Source organism: Pelodiscus sinensis, chromosome 2 (assembly GCF_049634645.1).
Source record: "Pelodiscus sinensis isolate JC-2024 chromosome 2, ASM4963464v1, whole genome shotgun sequence".
Taxonomy (NCBI): domain Eukaryota; kingdom Metazoa; phylum Chordata; order Testudines; family Trionychidae; genus Pelodiscus; species Pelodiscus sinensis.
This window is the reverse complement of record NC_134712.1, coordinates 20,406,706-20,428,599: the sequence shown is the minus strand read 5'-3', so window position 1 is coordinate 20,428,599 and position 21,894 is coordinate 20,406,706. Positions and strand designations below refer to the sequence as shown.

Genomic DNA, 21,894 nt, shown 5'->3' with positions numbered 1-21,894 from the left:
ATTTGAAAACAATGAGTAGTCTTGTGGCACCTTAGAGACTAACAAAATATATGTAGTATCATGAACTTTTGTAGGGGAGACACTTTTCTCCACTCAAACTTATCTGAAGAAGTGGGTTTTGCCCATGAAAGCTCATGATGCGATATACATTTTTTTTTGTCTCTAAGGGCATGTGTGCACAGCAGGGTTATTTCAAAATAACTAGCCTTATTTCAAAATAATGACGTGAACATCTACACAACAATCCCGTTATTTTGAAAGCTCGAGCCTCAGATAGCCTCAGGAAGAAAGTGCTATCCTAATGCCCTGCCTGAAGTGCTCATAGGTGGTCTTCAATGCAATTCTGCATCCAAGGGATGCGGACACTCTATTTTGAAACAGCTCAGCACTATTTTGATCAGCATTGCAGTGTAGACGCTCTAGTTTGAAATAAACTATTTTGAAGTATTTCTTCCGGAATAGCTTATTCCAAAATAAGCATACAGTGTAGACATACCTTAAGGTGCCACAGGACTACTCGTTGTTTTAAAAGTTACAGATTAATAAGGCTACCCTTCTGAGACCCTAAAAATATTCAAAGTTTGCTTTTATTTTGAAAGCATATCCATTCAAACTGTTAGAACAATTCAGCATATATCCAACTGACGAAAGATATGGTCTAGATCAGTGGTCCCTAACGCGGTGCCCGCGGGCACTATGGCACCCACTGGGCCATTTCTGTGCGCCCGCTGAGTGATCGGGGCCAGCCCCAACCCTGCCCCCAGATGCACAGCAAAGGGGCAGTGCCAGCCCCGGACACGAAGCACATGGGCGGCCCCGCCCCCAGGCACACGGTGCATAGGCAGTGCCAGCCCCAGGTGCATGGCGCATGGGTGCTGCCGACTCCTGGGTGTGTGGCGTATGGGCATCCCCGCCTCTGGGCACACGGCACAGGAGCAGCACCAGCCCCGGGAGTGCGGCGCATGGGCGGCCCCGCCCCCGGGCGCATGTGCAGCCCCACCCCCGGGCACCCGGCACCTGAGTGGCTCCACCCCTAGGCGTCCTGCAGCCCCAAAAGATTGGGGACCACTGGTCTAGATGTTGAAGCTTTAGTGTGGGACTTGGAATACACCCAGTTCAATTCCCCCCCTCTGCCACAGATTTCGAGGGATATCTTGGTGAAATCAATGGGAGTTAGGAACTTAAATACCTTTAAAGAGCAGTGTTTTAGTCTCTCCTCAGTTCCCATGGATTAGAATCATAGAAGACTAGGGTTGGAAGAGACTACAGGAGTAGTCCAACCCCCTGCTCAAAGCAGGACCAACCCAACTGAATCATTCAAACCAGGGCTTTGTGAAGTGTTGCCTTAAAAACCTCGAAAAATTGAGATTGTACACACACACCCCAGGCAGCCCATGTGTGAATGCAGATAATAGCACTTTCCTTCCTCACAGGCATGTTGTGAAAGTAAAATATATTAAAGATAGTGAAGTGTCCAGATACTACAGTGATGGAGCCACATAAGGACCTAAGAAATATCATGACATGCAGATACCTTTGACCTGCATAATATTTACCATATAGTGATCATCTCAGAATGGATTTAAATGTTGCCAGTTAAGAGATCTTTCTATTTAGATTTCCAGGATAACATTTCACCTAAATGACAAATATAAATTATTCTCTCCTTTTTAGCAGTTTAATAATGCTAGATTCAGATTCAGCACCAAAACAATGTATTAGTTATATTCTTAAAGCTATCTTCACAACCAGAAGTGCCAGGAACTTTAATGAACTGCATTTATTGCTGCAGATTTCTACTGTTTCAGATCATTTCTAAGGGTCAAAGTAAGTGTTCTTTTATCCCAGAATAAGCTTTGTTTCATTTCATTGTAGATCAGACTAGAGTTTATTATCAAAGAGAGCAGATAAAGCAAAAAGGGGTTTCAGGGGGAAAAAAGAGATGTGTACTAATACAGAATTCAGGGCCTGATCCCGTGCATAGAGGAATCACCTTAGGGAAGTACTGACAGCCTTCAACTTCCATTGAAGAAAGTGACTCATCAGACCCCTATATCACAAAGGCACCAGAGCTCTCCAAGGACTGGGATACAGAAGGGGGACTGATACTCAGAAGTGCTTAGTACTTGCCATTTTCATTGGCTTCATCCGAAGATTTTGGAGCACAGCACTTCTGAAAGTCAGATGCACAGCCTGTTCATACCCAACACAGCTCAGTAAATCCAATATAGAACAGTAGTAACTGAAAGTCATTACCATGCATGGTGCTCTTCACTAGTCTATTTTCAGTAAGTGGTCACATGTCCACTCCACAAAATACTTCACCACATTCGACACCTTTGTTGGCAATCTCAGCAAAGGCATGAAGCTTATGCAGTTCATGTTCTGTGACTAGAAAGGCACACCGGTCTCCAAGCTATGCAAGTCCTATAGTTTTCAAAAATCAACTCACGAATTAGATTAGTTTTTTATGTATTGTCTTTGAATAAACATAATGATGGAAGCCAAGCACTGATCAATCAGTGAGCATTCACTGTTGGAATAAACTGAAGATGAAACTTATAGCAAAGCTGTTGGTGCAGGAGGAATACACACAGCTATAACAATAAAGTTGAATTTATGTTTAATGGAAATTAGCCTTAATTTTTCATTGGTAAGATGATAGTTCTGGGATGCATCACAGGATTGGTAATGGACATAGATACTAAAGTCCATGGGAGTCTTTGCATTGACTTCATTGGACTTTGGATTCTATCCTTGAGGGACCAATTCTGCACGTTGGGCTCCCGATTCAACTCTTAAAAACCAGCTAGTCCAAATATTTTAGAGTTATAAAATAACTCTGTAGGTGTCTATTCAAAAAATTTGGCTGATTTTCTTTTAAATGGTCTCATGGTTTTACCCACACATTATATTATTAATCATGATGTGCAGACAGTTTAGCTAAGATGCCACAAAGTCTGTACTGCCCGGGATAAAATGCTGAATCTGAAATTCCTTACCAGTTGTGGGGAAGAAAAGAAGGACTTTGCCCTATTAGTGTGGTGGCCTTGGACATATAATGAAGTTAGTTATGCTGGGCTCAGCACATTTCTTTTGTTTATCCACTGATGCCATTTTAAAATAGTTTTCTTTGATTCTAAATACTTGCTATTTAAAACTGATTCTTCTTTATGGAGGCTTCATTGAGAGCTATTTATTGAGGACCGTGAGACAGCTTTATTGTCTATATGTATAATTTGGGCTTTCTGTTAAAACATATGCATCCACAGGAAGGGTCGGAAATACCCTCCATTTCTGTTTTGCTGTTAACAAAATGAATGGATGTTCATAGTTAAGTTCAGACAAAGGCTTGGTTTTTGTTTAAGTTATAAAAGCATTCATTTTATACCATTTATTCAAAGGCTTGCTCAAATCCAAGGACTGGAATTATGAATGTATGTAATAAAATACACATCCCACAAGTGGCTTAAATTTCACTTTCTCTGTCAGAATGATACTACTCATTTTAATAGTGGTGTTTCGTTGGTTTCCCTTGATCAGATTCTTTGGCATGGATGGGCTGAAACACCATGTTTAAATTCAATGGCACAGGCCTGCACATAGTAAATATCAGATTCCAGAAGTAGAAACACCCATGTAAGTTATGACGAAGGAAAGTTGTTGGATAAGACCTTTGTTCCCCACTTGGCCATGAAATTGCTTCCCCAAAACACCACGCAATAAGAGCTTTTCCCCACTTGTACCCCACTTGTTTGTCTTAATCAGCTGCTACTGCTACTACCACTAATAATAATAATAATAATTTCTTTCTCCCCCCCCCCCCCCTTGCCTTTATTTAGACTTTAAGCTGCATGACAGGTCAGGGATTGTATTCCACTCCATTTATCTATGGTGCCCAGCAAAGTGGGGCTCTTATTTCATAATCCTGTTACTATAACTAATCATTTAGGCTGTGTCTAGACTACATGCCTCTGTCGTCAGAGGCATGTAGATTAGACACATAGGCAAAGTCAAATGAAGCCGCGATTTAAATGATCGCGGCTTCATTTAAATTTACATGGCTGCCGCGCTGAGCCGACAAACAGCTGAGCAGCTGTTTGTCCGCTCAGCGCGCTAGTCTGGACGCTCCCCTGCCAACATCAAAGCCCTTTGTCAGCAGCCCCGTTATTCCTCGTGGGATGAGGTTTACCAGGACTGCCGACAAAGGGCTTTGATGTCGGCAGGGGAGCGTCCAGACTAGCGCGCTGAGCGGACAAACAGCTAATCAGCTGTTTGTCAGCTCAGCGCGGCAGCCATGTAAATTTAAATGAAGCTGCGATCATTTAAATCGCGGCTTCATTTGACTTTGCCAAAACAACAAATCTACATGGCTCCGTCGACGGAGCTATGTAGTTTAGACGTACCCACATAGTGTCAGTGAAAATAGAATCAGGACCTGAATATTCAAATGCAAATGTAATACTGCAGCTGGTCAGTAGCTGCTGTTAAATCTTAATAAAGCATCCCTGCGATTTTACTTGAATCTATAAAAAAATATCCAGAGGAAGCAAACCACATTATTGGATATTAGCTAGCACTATTTCATTTAAATGCAAGCTTTTTAACAGCTGAAACCACATAACTCCTGTTCTGGTTTATAATGGAAACATTGACACTGCTCTCCCCACAGTTGCTCTTGTGGGCGCCACTATAATAAACACCTGAACATTTGCAATAAGCAATCTAACCCCCTCAAGCAGAGGTTACTGCTGTACAAGTCACAAGAGAAATGGGAAGCATATAATCTAAACAAACTCTATTTAGTTTTATAACTCCCAAGTGATGTGTATATTTGGAGTCCAAATGCATTTTCTTTCCAGGTGCATTTCATCTCCAAAGCCCAACAGACTGTTTGATGCAAGTGAAGCCCTTACCTTATCCTCATTTTCCTCTCCCCTATTTCTGTCTGTTAAGTATTACCCCATGACCTCTCACTGATTGGCTTCAATTAAGACCATGGATTTCCTCTTCCTGAACCAAAGTCAGGTTACAGTGCAAGAAAAATAAAGGCAAAATCAACATGGTGCAGCCATCCAAATACAGTCCCTGAATGTCAGCGTTCAGAATCAAACATTATTTGGTGCTCCCACCCACTGGGAGCACCAATGGTATACATTTGCTGGCAGCCTTTTGAAGACTCCAGTAATTCTCTCCAATCATCTTTTTTTTCCTCATGAAAAACTATCCAGTTTTCAAACACAAATATAACATTCAAAAGGAATTAATCCATACTTAATAAAAAGTACAAGACTACTTAATTCCCCTTTATCTTTGTCTATGCAGAGGTACTAGAAAGACAAACCTGCTTACTGAGAAAAGTGCATGCTCTGACTTCTTTTCAAAAAACAGAAAGTTCTGCAGAATTATTTTTGACATGGTAAAATGCTTACTCTGCCTGTGTACATTAGTAATTATTTGAATTTCAATAGTGCTTGGAGGTGCCATACGAGTTTAGGGCTCTGTTGTGCCAGACACTGGCCATACACATAGTAAAACAAAGTTCTTGACTCAAAATGCTTATATAGACAAGACAGAAATAATAAGACTACTTTACATTCCAAACTGGGTATTATGAGCTACATATCTGGAAGTGTGAATTTGTGTCCCTATTCACAATCTGCGTGAGCAGTGTTGTCATCATAATTTAATTATTTTAAAGGGCAGTGCCTGGGAAGTGCTGTCTTGCTCAGATTCACGATAGCACCACTCACCTGTCTGTAGAATCAGTGCAGCGGGATCTTCTCTCTCATATGGAGCCCTACTGAGGTCAGTGGGATTCCACATGGGCAGATGCTATGCCCAGGGGAAGTCCTGTGGTGGGCAATTAACATCTGCCTGCAGAGATCTGAATGCTGGATCAGGGCCTAAACAATAAGACCCATATTCGCAAATGTATTTAGGTTAAATACTGCTGGGGACCTGAGCCTCAAATCACCCTTGTGAAGTAAGCATCTCAGTCCCTTCGAGGATCTGGATCTAAGCGACTTGCTCCTGGTCATGAAGGAATTCGGCAGCAGAGACAGGAATCAAACCTAGATTTCCTGGAGTCCTACTCTGACACCATCGCTGCAAACCATTTTTCCTTTCCAAGGAAAGGAGTCCTGCCAGAATTGATAGAATTTAGCAGAGTTCACCACACAGGTAGCAAGCACGGAGAGTGGCCAGCAGAATTGTGCTTCTCTCTCCTGGGTGTAGTGCCAAAGAAGGGAAAGAGGGAATACAGGCTGAGCCATCACCTATCCTACACCTGGGATCATCAGCCAATGAGCACATCGACCCCAAAAGTGTGTACAATGAGATATTTCTCATTTGATTCTGTGGTAGCCATCGTGAAGGAGCGTGACCCTAAGGCATCACTGGCAGAATGTGGCATCAGGTCTACATTCCAGTTGCTTCCTGTGCATTCCAGGGGCTATGCATGAGGCTGGCCAGTCTCACAGTGATGACTTCTTATCGACAGGAAGGCTAGGCACAGGTAACTGTGAGTACATGTTCCAGAACCTAGCTGAGTTCCTCAGAGTCCCCTTTGGCCAGAAAAAAAAAAGGCCCTTCCAAAATTTGGATGCTTCTGGGCATTAAACTGGACACAGGTCAAGGCATTTTTAGGTTTCCTACAGAGAAGTTGGAATGAATCAGGTCACGGATTCAGGCTCTCAAAGGGTATGTCTACACTACCCCGCTAGTTCAAACTAGTGGGGATAATGTAGTCATCCGCAGTTGCAAAAGAAGCCCGGGATTTGAATTTCCCGGGCTTCATTTGCATGAAGCCGGCCGGCGCCATTTTTAAATGCCGGCTAGTTCGGACCCCGTGCCGCGAGGCTACACGCGGCACGGACTAGCTAGTTTGGATTAGGCAACACGCGGCACGTGGAACGAGGAACGAGGTGTACAGCTACACATGGAACGAGGTGTACAGCTAGTTCGGATTAGAAGCCTAATCCAAACTAGCTAGTCCGTGCCGCGTGTAGCCGCGCGGCACGGGGTCCAAACTAGCCGGCATTTAAAAATGGCGCCGGCCGGCTTCATGCAAATGAAGCCCGGGAAATTCAAATCCCGGGCTTCATTTGCAACTGCGGATGACTACATTATCCCCACTAGTTCGAACTAGCGGGGTAGTGTAGACATACCCAAAGAGGCAAAGAAAATTATTCTGAGGGAGCTCTCTTGCCATCTCTGGTGCTTTTAGAGTGAGTGAGCAAGTTGATACCTATGGCAGTGTGAACAGGCCCTTGCCAGCATTGCCAACTTTGTGATTGCAGAAAGCCAAACACCCTTGCCCTGCCCCTGCCTGGAGGCCCCACCGCTTCTCACTCCATCCCTCCCACTCTCTCTCATTTTCCCCCATCCTCGCTCACTTGCTCATTTTCATTGGGCTGGGGCAAGAGACTAGACTGTGGAAGTGGGGGTGAGAATCCAGCTAGGGGCAAAGGGTTGGGATGCAAAAGGAGATAGGGGCTCCAGCTAGGAGTATAGGCTCTGAGATAGAGCTTGGAATGAGGGGTTCAGAGTGTGGAAGGGGGCTCTGGTTTGGGGCCAAGGGGTTTGACATATGGGAGGTGTGGGAAGTGGACTCTGGGAGGGGACTTAGAACTGGGCAGGGGGTTGGAGTGTTGGAGGAGGTTCAGGGTGCAGGCTTTGGGCAATGCTTAACTTAGGTGGCTCCCAAAAGCAGCTGCCATGTCCCTGAAGCCCCCAGACGGTAGGAATTAGAGAGAGCTGAGTCCTGAGAAGCAGACTGAGAAGGGTCTACCTTGCATTATGGGTTATATGGAAAGAAGCCCTGTAACTCCCACAATGGGATCAATTGATTGCCTGCTAAACACCTGGTAGCACCCCTCTTCTGTGTTAAAATTTAATAAAAGTTGTGACCTGCTACTTAATTCCATGATTGTGTCCATTCTCACTTTGCTGTTGTGTCCACATCAAAGCAAAAAGTTTGCAACTCAGTACCATACATGCCCAAAATATTGACCTACTTCAATGTATTTCAGACTAACTGGTCTAGATGATCAGACCTCACACACAGAAGTCACAGGACAGAATCCTGCTCTTTGCTGTGGTGTGTAAATCAGGAGTAACTCCGTTGTCTATCATATGTACATGTGGACCATGGACAACATATGGCCCTAAATCCCTTCATAAAACTTTCTCAGCAACATCTAATCCATTCTCTATTTTTTTTAATGGAGCACTGTTGGCGCACTCTAACTACTAAGGAGAATATGTTTACTGTTGCAAGGAGCTTACAATCTAAGATCGGACCATGCAAATTACACATGACTCAGGAGACCAATCTAGGGAGCACATTTCAGGTCTGGGACCTAAAGCATTTCATTTGTTTCCAGGAGATCACTGCTCCTCTTCAAGAGTTTTGTGCTGAAGCACTTGAAAAGTCCATGTGGATTTTAGAGTAAAATAGAATAGGGAATCACAAATACCAGGATGCATCTGACGTAACTACTGATGTAACCAAAAGTCCTTGTAAAAGCAAATCAAACAAATGGTTAGTTGGGAAAGTAATTTAATTACATCTTGTACCACTGCACAGGGTTTCTTTAGCATCAGGACTGCTAGGACTACAGTACATCTTTTATGAGGCATGATCAACTTACCAAAGATGAGCCTGCCTGATCATCTCTAATGCTGGCTTTCAGATGAGTGTTAGCTTTCTTTGGGTTTGAGCCCCAGCCAACCACCATATATTGTATACCTCTATCATTATGCTTCCTCCACAGTTGGGATTTCACATACTCTTTAATGAAGGGGAAAGAATCATTTTTCATGAAGTCAGGAAAGACCAATGTATTTAATTTAAATGTTTGGACCAGCAAAATTTATATTCTGTCATGAAATTTACGACATACTGTAGGGCAGATGTTTTCCCACACTTCATGGGGTACTGGCTACTGTAGTGTAGCAAAGTGGAAATTGCTTTCTAGGGAAAACATGTAGGGATTCATCTCACATACCTCATTCCATCACATGGGTTACACGTAAGCTTTAGGTTTTCTTAATTATTGTAACAATGGTTAACTTTTTTATTAAAGGTTTTTGGCATCAAAGCATTTGTATCATAAAAGTAACAGGAAATTACAAAGGTATAAATACCAGCTGTAGGCACATACTGTAAGAGTCATGGGTGCTTGCAGAGGGAAATGATAGCAAAGTGTTTGTAAGGCACTCAGCTGAGGAGTTTGCTGTTATTATGACAATGTGCAATTTCTGAGAAGCCCAGAATTGCTACTTGTTGATGCTTCTTTCCGGTACACAGTTGGCTTGATTACCTGGTAGTTAGAACAACAGGTTAGGAAATCCGATGCTCTTATTTCTTTAAAAAATTAATGGCTCCCTCCCAAAAAGGTGGTTCAATTACACACTGTTCCTTACTTTTGGCTTTTGGAAAAAGACACATCTTGTCTAACAATTTTAATCAAAATGAGTTCCTCTGCCTGTCTTCCTCACCTCCAACCCTAAAATTAAAAAAATAATCTGCCGCTACCTGGAAGCAAGTATGGCTAGTAGCTAAAGTACTGAACTAGGACTAGACTTCAGTTCTCTTCCCAGATATACTAACCTGTAGTATGACTTTGAAAAAGTCACTTGTCTCCCTGGCCTCAGTTTCCTCATCTGTAAAATAGAAATAATGATACTGACTTTGTCAGTTTGAGCTCTGCTGATGAAAACCACAATATAAGAGTTAGGTATTGTTATCAATATTCCGTCTTGCAATGCAATAGGTATTAACAAAACTAAACAGAAAACAAAGGTTTTTAAATATTCAATAAAAATTGCTTTCCCTCTGAATCTAGTTGTACTTCCTAGATACTTTGAAGTCATAAACCTACCAGTTCTCCAGTCATATATAGACTTCTCCAGCAAAAACAAGTCAGGCAGGATCCAAACCTTTAATATAAAAAAGAATCGAAAGAACAAGGGGGGAGGGTTTGTTTGTTTGTTTGTTGCCTTTCCCTGGATTTCACAGAAAAATTAAAAAGTCACAAATCCATTTTTTTCTGGTCACTTTTACATGAAAAGCAATAGTGGTTCTATAAAGACAAGCACATTTGTAGAAACACACAATAGAGGTTTGCTTTTCCTGTGAAATCTTTAAGCAACATATTATCAGGAATACCCATGAAGAGTATGTAATCATCTCCCAAGTAGTTCACCAACCAACTATGACTCTAGCAATGTATAGCTAATGTAATGTAAATGGTATGTACCACACACATTGCCCAAATGAATGGGGAAAAAATGCACCACAGCAGAAGATGAGCAGCAACAAACCAAAGGCAATCCCTGTGAACATTTCTTGAAAGATACCCTTCATTTTCCTGTCACTACTGTAGGGTGCAAGACAAATGTAAGTGCATTCTTTATATTATCTACACCGTATGAAATCTTCAGTAATGTTATGCCAACAGTAAGCCCTCCTCAGTAATTTTTTATTGCCTTCTGTATAACAATTGGTATTCTGCATAACAATTTTTTCTGTTTTCCTTTCCCCAAGTTGTACATGGAGAATGCATCACAAGGGCCTGAAATTTATTTCTTTTAAATAATGGCCATGTTCTGATTTCAGGTTTTTGGCCAGATAGCAAAGCCTGATATGGTTCACATGAACGCGTCAATGAATCATCCTACTGTGACTGTTTTCCAGTGACAAGGAATGGCAAAAGGAAGGAAGGATAGCATTCTAGGTAAGACATTAGATTACCCCTCTTGAACTCTTATTTTCCAGTCCCAGTTTTGCTACAGTGACCTTGGGTTAGTCACTTCATCTCTGTGCACCTTGATTTCCCATCTGTAAAATGGTGGCAATGCTTCCTTTATCTGTCTTGCCTCCTTAGATTGTAAACTTCTCAGGGCAGGGACTGGCTCTTACCATAGTGTGTACTAGAAAGCAGAACTTCGATTTATATTACTGCCTATAGACACAACTGGAATGCAAATAATAATAAAAGATTTTTCCTCCAAACCAGCATGCTTCAGCAGTCAGATTTAGTTACAAAACCCACAAGTCATAAAATGAAACCAAGTGAACTCATCGCTTGTCATTCTGCATTTGGGGATTTGAACAACTCAGAACAGAATTTGAAGGCATGAAGCTAAGCCAAACAAACCTGATAAAGAGGTTCATAAAAAAATCACAAGGCCCAAATGGAGGGGCTTTTGCATAGTCCTATATTAGAGATATTTCTCAAACTATTATATGCTAAATGAAGGAGAATCATGAAACCTCTGTCCCTGTCTGACTCTTCCTCATATTTGAAGCTTCTGTTATTAACTCTGAAGCTCATTCCAGTGTCAAATGACCATGTCAATCTTCATAGTCTGAAGTCTTCTTTAAACAATTCTGGAGTCTTCATTAAAGGTCCAGTCCTGCCAGGTGCTGAGAACATCTTGTTGACTTCAGTGCAAGCTTTAGATGCACTGCATCTCTAGAAATCAGGCTACACTATGGATTTCGATGCCTAACTTTAAGCTCCTTTTCAAAACAAGTTGAGACTGAATTCTGCCCAGAAGAGCAAACACTCTGGCTGCGTCTAGACTAGCAAGTTTTTCCACAAAAGCAGCTGTCTACACTGGCCGCTTGAATTTCCGCAAGAACACAGACGATCTCATGTAAGATTGTTGGTGTTCTTGCGGAAATGCTATGCTGCTCCCATTCGGGCAAAAGCCCACTTGCACAAATGCTTTTGAGCAAGAGGGCCAGTGTAGACAACGCGGCATTGTTTTGCGCAAAAAAGCCCCAATCGTGAAAATGGCAATCGGGGCTTTCTTGCGCAAAACCACGTCTAGATTGGCACGGACACTTTTCCGCAAAAAGTGCTTTTGCGGAAAATCGTCCATGCCAATCTAGATGCTCTTTTCCGCAAATGCTTTTAATGGAAAAACTTTTCCATTAAAAGCATTTGCGGAAAATCATGCCAGTCTAGACGTAGCTCCTATTTTCAGCTTGAGAGAAGCAAAGTGAAAACAGACAATATTAGGGAGGGAATAGAAGAACAAGATGGCAAATAATACCACATAGTTATTCAGTAAGGGTACGTCTACACAGCACCCAAAACTCGAAATAAGATATGCAATCTGCACTATGAAAATTGTGTATCTTATTTCAAATCTATTTATAAATACAGCACTATTTCAAGCCATCCCTTACTTCTCATGCAAAGAGGTTTATAGGAATGGTGAAATACCACGTCCGCTATATTTCAAAATAGTGGACACATTCAAAAGACGTGGGGTAGCTATTTTGGAAATAACTGCTGTGTAGACATACCCTCAGGCATTTTCTCAGCACTGATATCAAGCTATTCCTATTCTTACTCTTTTTTAAAGCTTGATGCTAAGCCCACTAAAATTAGGTCCCATTGATTTCAATGGATCTTGGATCAGGCCCTTGAGATGTAACCATTTCACACATACAGCCTTATTTTTAGCAGTAATATATGAACCCAACAGCCACCATTCATTTGGACATAAATCTTGACTGTCTGCTCTAGACCAACCTCTGTGGCATCCTTGATCTCTTAACAGCAGCCGTTGGCTCTGGGGAAGATCTCACCCACTCCGTGTTGCCTTCCGAGATCTTTCCTTTCTACCTTCCTTCTCACTTTATCGTTCTCTCAGGTGCCAATCCTCAAGACAATGCTGACTTGTCCCATCTAGTCACAGTCTTGCACTTTGAGAGTTCCATAGTAAGAGCCAGGTTCAGAGAGTTATCATTAGTCAGACATCTTTATTTTAGTTGCTTCTGATGTATTTCATCTTGTAGGAGACAGTGTAAATACTAGCTCTCTCAGGATATGTCTACACTGAAAAAAAAGTGTAGTCTTCACTCAGGGTAGCTTACTCGGGTAAAAATAGCAGTGGAGACACCACAGTTCAGCTTCTAATGAGACTTAGCAGCTCTAGTTAAAACTTATTTGGCAGCCTGGGTTTGAACTGCTATTTTAAACCATATTAGCAAATCCAAATTAAGCATGTACCTTCAGGAGAGCAGAAATATCGTAAGTAGTTTTGAGCCTGAAGCCAACTATGCAAATGGTTGCCCAGCTAGAGAAGTGTTGAAGGACATTGAAAGCCTCACCATATTTCACAGTGGCTCATTACAGCGCTATCACAAATCTTACTATAATCTGACACAGTGTAAATAGTCAGTGTTCAGTGGCCTTCACACACTCATATTTCCACCTGTGTGGTGGGGAGCGCTAGCCTGCTGGTCTGTAATATGAAACATGTGGGAATACCAAACATCTTGACAGGTCTGTCTCACACTTCCTGGTCTTTATTTACTTTGCTGTGTTCCGTTTGTTTCTTCACTTATATTTAGCACATATGACAGGAGGGCAAATAAGCTCAGATGTTTTAACGAAATAATTGAGAGCTCACAATACAGAAACCACCAAAAGACAGGATGCAACACCTCCAACACGCAAACAAAGAACGAAAACATAAAGCCAGCTTTGAACCAGAATGCCTGCAATCAAGTGTTTTGCCTGAGGCCCTTGGGAATACCTCATGTAAGCAGGTGAATATCTCTCTCACATTCACTCCCCTACTACTGAATGGGCTCATTATTTTCAGTGGAAGTGTTTAAGAATGGCATGGTTAGAAGACCTCTTTGATCACGCTGAGCAAAATTCTGCTCCTGGAGCAAAGCAATTATACACTGCCCATTACCTGGGGCTTGTGCCAAAGCTACTATTCAGCCCTGAAATGAATTCATTCAGAGCTGATACCATGACAAGCTATAGTTTGGACATGTTCAGATGGATTTTGACAGGACTGTGAAGGGGGCTTTGTCTGTGTTCATGCTCAATGCTCCTTTTCAAGAATTTGTCTTTACACAAAGCAGTGGCTCCTTTCCTCCTGAGTGGAAGATTCTACACTAACAAAATCAGTCCCAAGATACTTGAGATGAACATCCTTGGAGCTTTAGTGAATAAGACAACAAAGTACTTAGGTGGGATTTTCAGAAATGCCTGTGTGAGGTTGGCACCTAATTATCATTGCAAGCCAATAGGAGTTAGGCACCTAACTCACTTCATTTGAAATGCATTTGAAAATCCAACACTTAAGGTAAGTCTGCACTGTGGACAAAAACTGTTATTGTAGCACATGCAGACACACCTGAGCAAGGACTGAAGTAGCTAACGCAAAGCTAGTTTGAATACCAGCAGCAGGGAAGCCCCTGCAATACGGGGGATGGCATGGGATAGCCCTAGCCATCTGGCACTCTGGGCTCCTACTTAAGGGTAAGTCTACACTGCGGAGCTATTTCGGGATAACAGAAGTATCCCAAAATAGCTATTGAAGCAGCCTGTTATTTCTAAATGGATTTCGAAATAATGGGTGACTTATTCCGACATCCCGGTAGTGAGATGCAAGGGGAAGAAGAACAAGCAGTGTTCCTGTATGCACAGCTATAGCCCCACCCCACCCCTACCCTTCCAAAATGGCACCCTTTGTCTACACATGCTCTAGTCCCCATTACAGTATAAACATACCCTGAGAACTGAAGAAGACAATATAAAAAAATAATTTTTTACCTGACTTTTGAAAACTTTGGACTAACAACCATAAATAAAGCAACGAGCGAAAAAGGAAAGGCGTATATCCACCCAGCAATAAAATAATCTATAAAAATGCCTTAGCTTTCACATTAATTGTTGAGCAAACAAAAAACCCAATAAGATAGTATTTGATTTACTCACATTCTTAAGATAATGGAACGCTGAAGCTATGCATTCATCATCTAGAAACAAGGGTTGTGGTTTTCCATAAATGTCAAAGTAAACACATATTTTCCATAAGAATGGTGAGATGAGAAATATTTATCACAGGAAGCTAATGTGTGAGCATTCATCAGTAGTTTGCATCATTTTGTTACAATATTCTTGCAAATTTATAGAACACTAATCAATAGATTAGCAACATGACTTAGTGGGAGGCTTATCTAGGTGGCATAGTGGAAGTCCATCTGATACATTGGTGTATTGCATCCAGGGCCAGTCCTAACCAGTTGGTGGCCCCAGACAACCACCCAGCTCACCCATAGGGTTGCCAGATGGTTTAAAAAAAAATACCGGACAAAAATTTGTCAAGTAAAAAAAAGGGGGGGAGGGGGTCGGGGAGTAACCTGGGAGGAGGATTCAGGAGGTCGAGCCAAAATACGGTCACAGCCTGCCCCTAAGACTGGCTCTGTTGGTGGCCCCTTGAAAATGGAGGCCCCAGGTGATCACCCGGCTCGCCTGCCCCTAAGACCGGCTCTTATTGCATCCTATGCTGGAGAATTTAGACCCAGTGAAAGCTAGCTGAGGTGGGGGTATTGTTTATCTGTGTGCCTAGAACTGCAAGGAGCAAATTGGTCCATCTGTGTATCTGTTTTATGAGCAAACAGATCTGTCCCAGTGCGTGCAGCTGTAGCCCTCCCACACACACAAACATCCTCTAAAAATGGCACCCTTGGTGTAACCATACCAAGCTAGCTTTAATCTAGCTAGCCTAACTACCAATAGAAGCGAAGCCACAGCAGCATGGGCAATGACTGACCAAGTAGGTGTCCAGAGTGCCAGGTGGCAAGGGCTAGCCCATGCAACCCCCTGTGTTGCAAGAGCTTCTCTGCTGTTGGGACTCAAGCTAGCTTTGCTTTAGCTATATCAGAACTAGGTCAGGTGCTTCTACGTGTGCTGCAATAACACTGTAGGTAGGCTTGGGAGTTGAAGTCAATGGGAGTGCTGCAGGTGGTCAAGACCAATGTATGGCCAATAACCCACGTGCAATTCTCAAACTCCTGATTTTATTGTGTAAACTAGTATTCTCATAGGCATTACAATAGCTCCAGAAGACCTCAGTCACAGTTGAAACTAGGCACTGTGCAAACACGTGGTAAGAAACAATTCTGCATCCAAAATGTTACAGCCTCATTTAAGAAAAGGCATCAAATGTGAGTCAATAATCAGTCAGAATCTATCAGGAGGCAATGCAAGCTTAGGAGTGTCAAGTATGGGTTCTCTTGGCCAGGCCTCGCCCACATAGCCTGAGATCTACCTCAGCAACCTCACCAGTCACATGGATAGCAACAAGGCTTATCTACCAATAAAATGGAGCTTGTCAGAGTCCAGCACCATATATGGGCATCACACCGCACCCAGACCACAACCATGCCACTCCCAGAGCACAAACAATACCAAATATGGTAATAGGCAATAATATAAAACCCCCTGAGCCCTAAGCTCAGGGAGGGCTCCCAAATATTGGAAGACAGAATCTGAGTCTAGTTTAGGACTGATCACCCAAAGGCCGCCTCCCACCCGCCGAATCTAAAAAGGGGTATACAAATCTCGAGCATGCTCCGATTCCTTGTATGTCTTGATTCCTTGTATATCTTTGTGCTGTTGTTGTTGCTGAGTTCATAAGTATTTAATTTACCCTCACTGTTTAAGAGGCTTAAAAGAGACAGGTTAGAAAATATATTGCTCAGTTGTAACTTTTACTTTTGCTATTGTCAGTGTGTTTAAAGAAACAGTTTTTGAAATGTGTTTTTGAAATTTGACTTAGCTGTAACTTAGGTAAAGTTTTAAAAATTGTTGTGGTTCAATTGTTTCGTGGCAAATATTGGGTAATTGCTCATTTCAAGTTGTTCAGTTTAATAAATCATTCCTTCTTTGTTAAAACTTGTTGTGTTACCATCATTTGGTATTTTCACTGGGTATTTGGCCTTAAGCCTCTAGGACTCCCGCCATTTTACTGAACCAAGAAGCAACAAGGAGATCACAAATGGCATTATGCATACCACAGAATGAATACAAAGGTTGGAACAATCCTCTGGAGAGAATTGGGAGATAATACAATGGAAGCAGAGTGCATAGGAAGGGCCGAGAGTGGTGGTAGGTCTGCACTGCAACGGTACGTCAGAAAAAGCTACACAATATGCACTATGAAAATTGCATATTTTTTCTGCTTTATTGGCAAAAGAGGCTTTTCCAAAATTTGGTGCGTCTACACAGCGCCAAATTTCAGAAAAAAGTGCTCTTTTGACACATCCCTTATTTCTCTTAAGACAAGGTTTACAGGGATGGCAAAAGCACATCCACTTTTTCGAAAAAAAAATTCCAAAAAAGCAGATGTGCTCCTTGGATGCAGCATTGTTTTTCTGGAATACCTCTGATATCCCAGAAAAGCAGTGCAGTCTAGACATAGCCTGGAAGTCTGCATAGACTCTATAGGCACACAGTGTCTAGTGTAGATGAATGATTCATTCTCACAAGTACTAAATTCACTCCAAATTTTTTAAGATAATGAAAACAACATACCTTTACTTCTCCAAAAAGGATACTAAAAACATAATAGTCACTTTCTAAGGGACTGAACTAAAGTCCACTAAATCAACAGAAAGAGTTCTATTGGCTACAACAGGCTTTTAGTAAGACCCTATAAGTAAACTATATTTCAGTTTCTCCCATCCCAATGTATCCTTTGCCATCAGTTAACCAAAGAGAAATATGCTTCTTGTTTAAGCAGAAATCTACCTGCTAAAGATTGCCAGCATTTCTTCTTGGATCAGCCCAATTACTCACGGCATTAATTAAAAAGAAAAGAGAATTAATTTATGTCAATGTTGTGGTTATACAATATACTGTAATGTTTTTAATTTAAGATGTTAAGAAGCCAGAAGAACATTAAGCAAAGGGCATAAGGAAAAAGTACTGATTGGAACCATATGGTGTGGGGGGGGGGCTATTTATGTTATTCAATTGCAAAACAAGTTATCTAATCAGTTATGTTTACTTCATATTATGCATGGGATGCTTTTTAACTCCTCTTTCATCTCCATATTCAAAAGTAGTGGTACTGTTAGGACAACAGGAATATTAATATTATCAACCAAAAGAAAACCCAGGAGTATTGTCATGTCAGAGTAATAGTAAACCAAATAATAACTATTGATACTCATTACAAATCTACTCCGTGGGGAGAAAATGTTAACACAATACAGGCAGTCCCCGACTTACGCGGAGCAAAGCCTCAGAGGCGCGGCACCCCGTGTCCCTGGTCTGCTGGGGGGGGGGGGGGCGCAGCTAGTGTGCCCCCCCCCCCCCAGCAGACCAGGCTTTTGTTGTGGACCCTGGGGCAGAGCAGCTGGGGCGCTGCCGGTTGGTCCCGCAGCACCGCTCTGGGCACTACTGGACCAACCTGGCAGCACCCCAGCTGCTCTGCCCCAGGCGTCCTGATTCAGCCGCTGCTGGTCAGTTTCAGCAGTGGCTGAATCAGGACGCCTGGGGCAGAGCAGCTGGGGTGCTGCTGGGTTGGTCCAGTAGCGCCGAGCTGCTCTGCCCCAGGCGTCCCCAAGTCAGCCGCTGCTGAAACTGACCAGCGCTGACTACAGGAAGCCCGAGGCACAGTTGCTCTGCCCCGGGCTTCCTGGAATCAGCCGCTGATCAGTTTCAGCAGCAGCTGACTTGGGAACTTGGGGTTCTTAAGTTGAATCTGTATGTAAGTCAGAACTGGCGGTCAGTTTCAGCAGCAGCTGAATCTGGACGCCAGTTCCGACTTACATACAGATTCAACTTAAGAACAAACCTACAGTCCCTATCTTGTACGTAACCCAGGGACAGCCTGTAGTAAGGAAATTTCTTAAGCAAGCTTTGCCTAATGTAAACTGAAACAGCTCTGATAAAGTCAATGGGACTACGATGATTTATACCAGATCAGGATCTGATCTGAAGTGACAGGGTCAAGATTGTTGCATATGTGTCTATATCTTCCATTTCCCTATGCCGGTCAATACTTAAAGAAAGGGAACCTGTATTTTTCTGACTTATGCTGTTCAGTTAACAAGCTAATGACAACACCCATCTAGAAACCTGGACCCTTGTATCCTATTCCAGGTCCATCAGTCAATGTAATACATAGTTTTTAGAGGAAGATTGTTTTTTCCACAACCCAAGTGTTTTCAAAAAGTTTTAGATTGTCACCCAAACCTGCTCAAAGAGGTAAAACAATGTCCAGTGTCTCAGTAGCAGAGAAGGCCAGGTTTCTGAAGTCTACCTAGTTAGGGCATCTCAATTAGAAGTTCAAAGGCCTACAGAAAAAGAGTGGTCCTATGTCACCTTAGAAACTAACCAAAATGCATAGAATCATGAGCTTTCATGGACAAAACCCACTACATCAGATGAATTGGAGTGGAAATAAGAGAAACCAAGATAGATAGATAGATAGATAGATAGATAGATAGATAGATAGATAGATAGATAGATAGATAGATAGATAGATAGATAGATAGATAGATAGATAGATAGATAGATAAACAGCCAAAGAAGTAGCTGTCAATTATAGAAAGCTAATTAAGTGGGGTGGATGTGTTCCGTACATAGCTTTTGATATGGAAATGCAGGGGATAATGGTGGTAGAAATTGCCTACAGAGTCTTCTTCTATAGGCGAAATGTTTTTTTGGGTTGCAGAACTTAGGATAGTTAATGGCCATAGAAAGAGAGTTCAAGAGGAGAGAGGCGATACTGCAACAGTTACAAATTTCAGCTTTCCATCTTTTTGGCCAATGAAAGAGCACACCCTTAGGCTGTATCTACTCTACAAGCTAGGCTATGTACCCACCAGTTTCAGGCATGTTTGTATTTAGCAGGGCTCAGCTGTGTCTCTGCTACCTCTATCAGGGCTACTGGTGTTAATACTTACTCTAGTGGGATGCTCCAGTCATGTGTGTACACAAATAGGGTAATTATACTCTTAGCTTATAGTGTAGATGTTTCCTTAATTACATAGCCTTAATTTCTTACTACTACAGTTTAGGCAATATTCCTGATTTACGTAAATCAAGGCCATCTTGGGTTAACAATTTTATAATTAAAATTCTCTATATGTAATTAGGATCAACTGAAAGCTTGCACCAAGATCTCCTTGAACATGCAGATCAGACATCTTGCCCTTCCTTAGATTCACATTGTTTGCAGGAGACCTTCAAAAGGACCATTCCCTTTCCTTAAAGAGGTGTCTTGGTTACTTCTATACAGCTGAGTTTTGTTGGGGCAGCATATCAGTTGATGCGGTTTCCCTTCCAGAGGTCTTTTAAAACAATCTGTTAACATCTTACTCTATGGTTTCTTTATATTTGAAACAAGCTCTGTTTTAAAACCTACAAGTAAGAAATTGGAATTAAAAATAGCTGTGTTAGACTGTTTCAGCGTAAAATAATAGTTCATAATACACAATAGGCACCATTACACTTTCAGCCACATTCTCAGCTGGTGTAAACCAGCATACCTCCATTGAAAAGAATGGAATGACACCAATTTATACTCTGCAAATCTGATTCCTTTTATCTGCTCTGATTTGGTAGGTTTGCAAAATACAATGTGAGGTTCCATAAAACATTCAAAGGGTTATTTAGCCCCGATACTATGGTACATTTAAAAACATAACAGAAAATTGCATGCAATAATCACTGACAGATTTCAGGATATAATCCTAACACCAACATTAAGATATGAGTATCTAATATGATGCATAAACTGATATCACTATATATTTCACTTAGGAATAGCAAAGCAACCCCATGGTAAAATAATATAGAGTATTATTATATATTTAATAGCCTTCCCAAATGTAGAGAGAGAGACATGTAAAACTTTAAAATGTCTAAGTGTTGATATGAAAGAGAACAGAGTTCCAATTTTAGATTAAGATATTGGTCTAGAATACTATGTTGAGGGTGAAAAACTGCCTATAATTCACCTTAGATCAGAGGTTCCTCATGCTGTGGTCTGCAGACCACCAGTGGTTTGCAAGCTGCATTCAGGGAATCTGTGGATAGTACCCTCTAAGATTCCAGACCAATTCTTGACAATAAATTAATTAATTCATTCATTAAATAAATGCATTGAAGAACATCTTTTTGCTCATAAGCAAAACTTTGAAGATAACTTTCCAGTAGAAGCTGAATCAAACAACTGGATGCATAATATTTTCAAAAGTGAGAAGAGCTGCCCTCTGGTTTGTCCACTAATGCACAAGAATACTTGTTGAAGCTTTCTTGCAATGAAACATTATGGCTGGAATTAAATATTCCCTAATTGAGTTTTAGATTAAAAGAACAAGAGAATATCCAGAACTTGCAGACAAGGCAGTTTGATTTCTGATGCCATTTGCTACTACATACCTGCAAAACACAGGATTTTCATTACCTACCACCCTCAAGTCCAAATTCAGAAGCAGAATGAATACTGAACCTGACCTATGGCCAAAGCTGACAAACATTAACCTCACTTCCCTGAACTTCGCTTGCAAAAACAGACATGCTCATCCTGTTAGAAAGGAAAGATTAATTATATTAAAATATGAGTTGTGTGCTTTTATTTGTAGACCCAAAAAGGTTGATTATTAAGGGTTTATATATATACATTTGGAAAGGTCATTACATGTTCATCTGAGACCTCAGCAATTTTCAAGTGGTTTGCAAAAAAAAGTTTGGGAACTGATGTCTTAGATCTGTTGACAGTTCCCTCACCAATACAGACTGGTGATAGAAATGTAGCCGTGTTAGTCTGGGGTAGCTGAAGCAAAATGCAGGACAATGTAGCACTTTAAAGACTAACAAGATGGTTTATTAGATGATGAGCTTTCGTGGGATCTGAGGAAGTGGGTCTGGTCAATACAGACTGGTATAAGGGAACTTCAGCTTGGAAGATAAGAGGGACAATCTCAAATTCTTTCATTATGATCTACTGCCTAAACCACTATTCTACCTAAAGAAACATGCTCTGAGATTATGGTTCTTCTCTCGGAGGTGTTTCAGCAGTGGTTAAACTCAATTTATAGTAACAGAAATG

The 21,894-nt window shown here is 41.6% G+C and overlaps 1 long non-coding RNA gene across 1 annotated transcript in view; it reads right to left on the bottom strand.

Annotated features, from left to right (window-relative positions):
* The window catches only part of LOC142826949 (uncharacterized), a 30,497-nt gene extending 9,228 nt beyond the window's left edge, over window positions 1–21,269 (bottom strand). Inside the window, exon 1 of the long non-coding RNA XR_012901235.1 lies at window positions 21,225–21,269. This is a non-coding gene — a long non-coding RNA (uncharacterized LOC142826949). The remainder of the gene's footprint in view (window positions 1–21,224) is intronic.
* Between the last annotated feature and the right edge of the window lie 625 nt (window positions 21,270–21,894).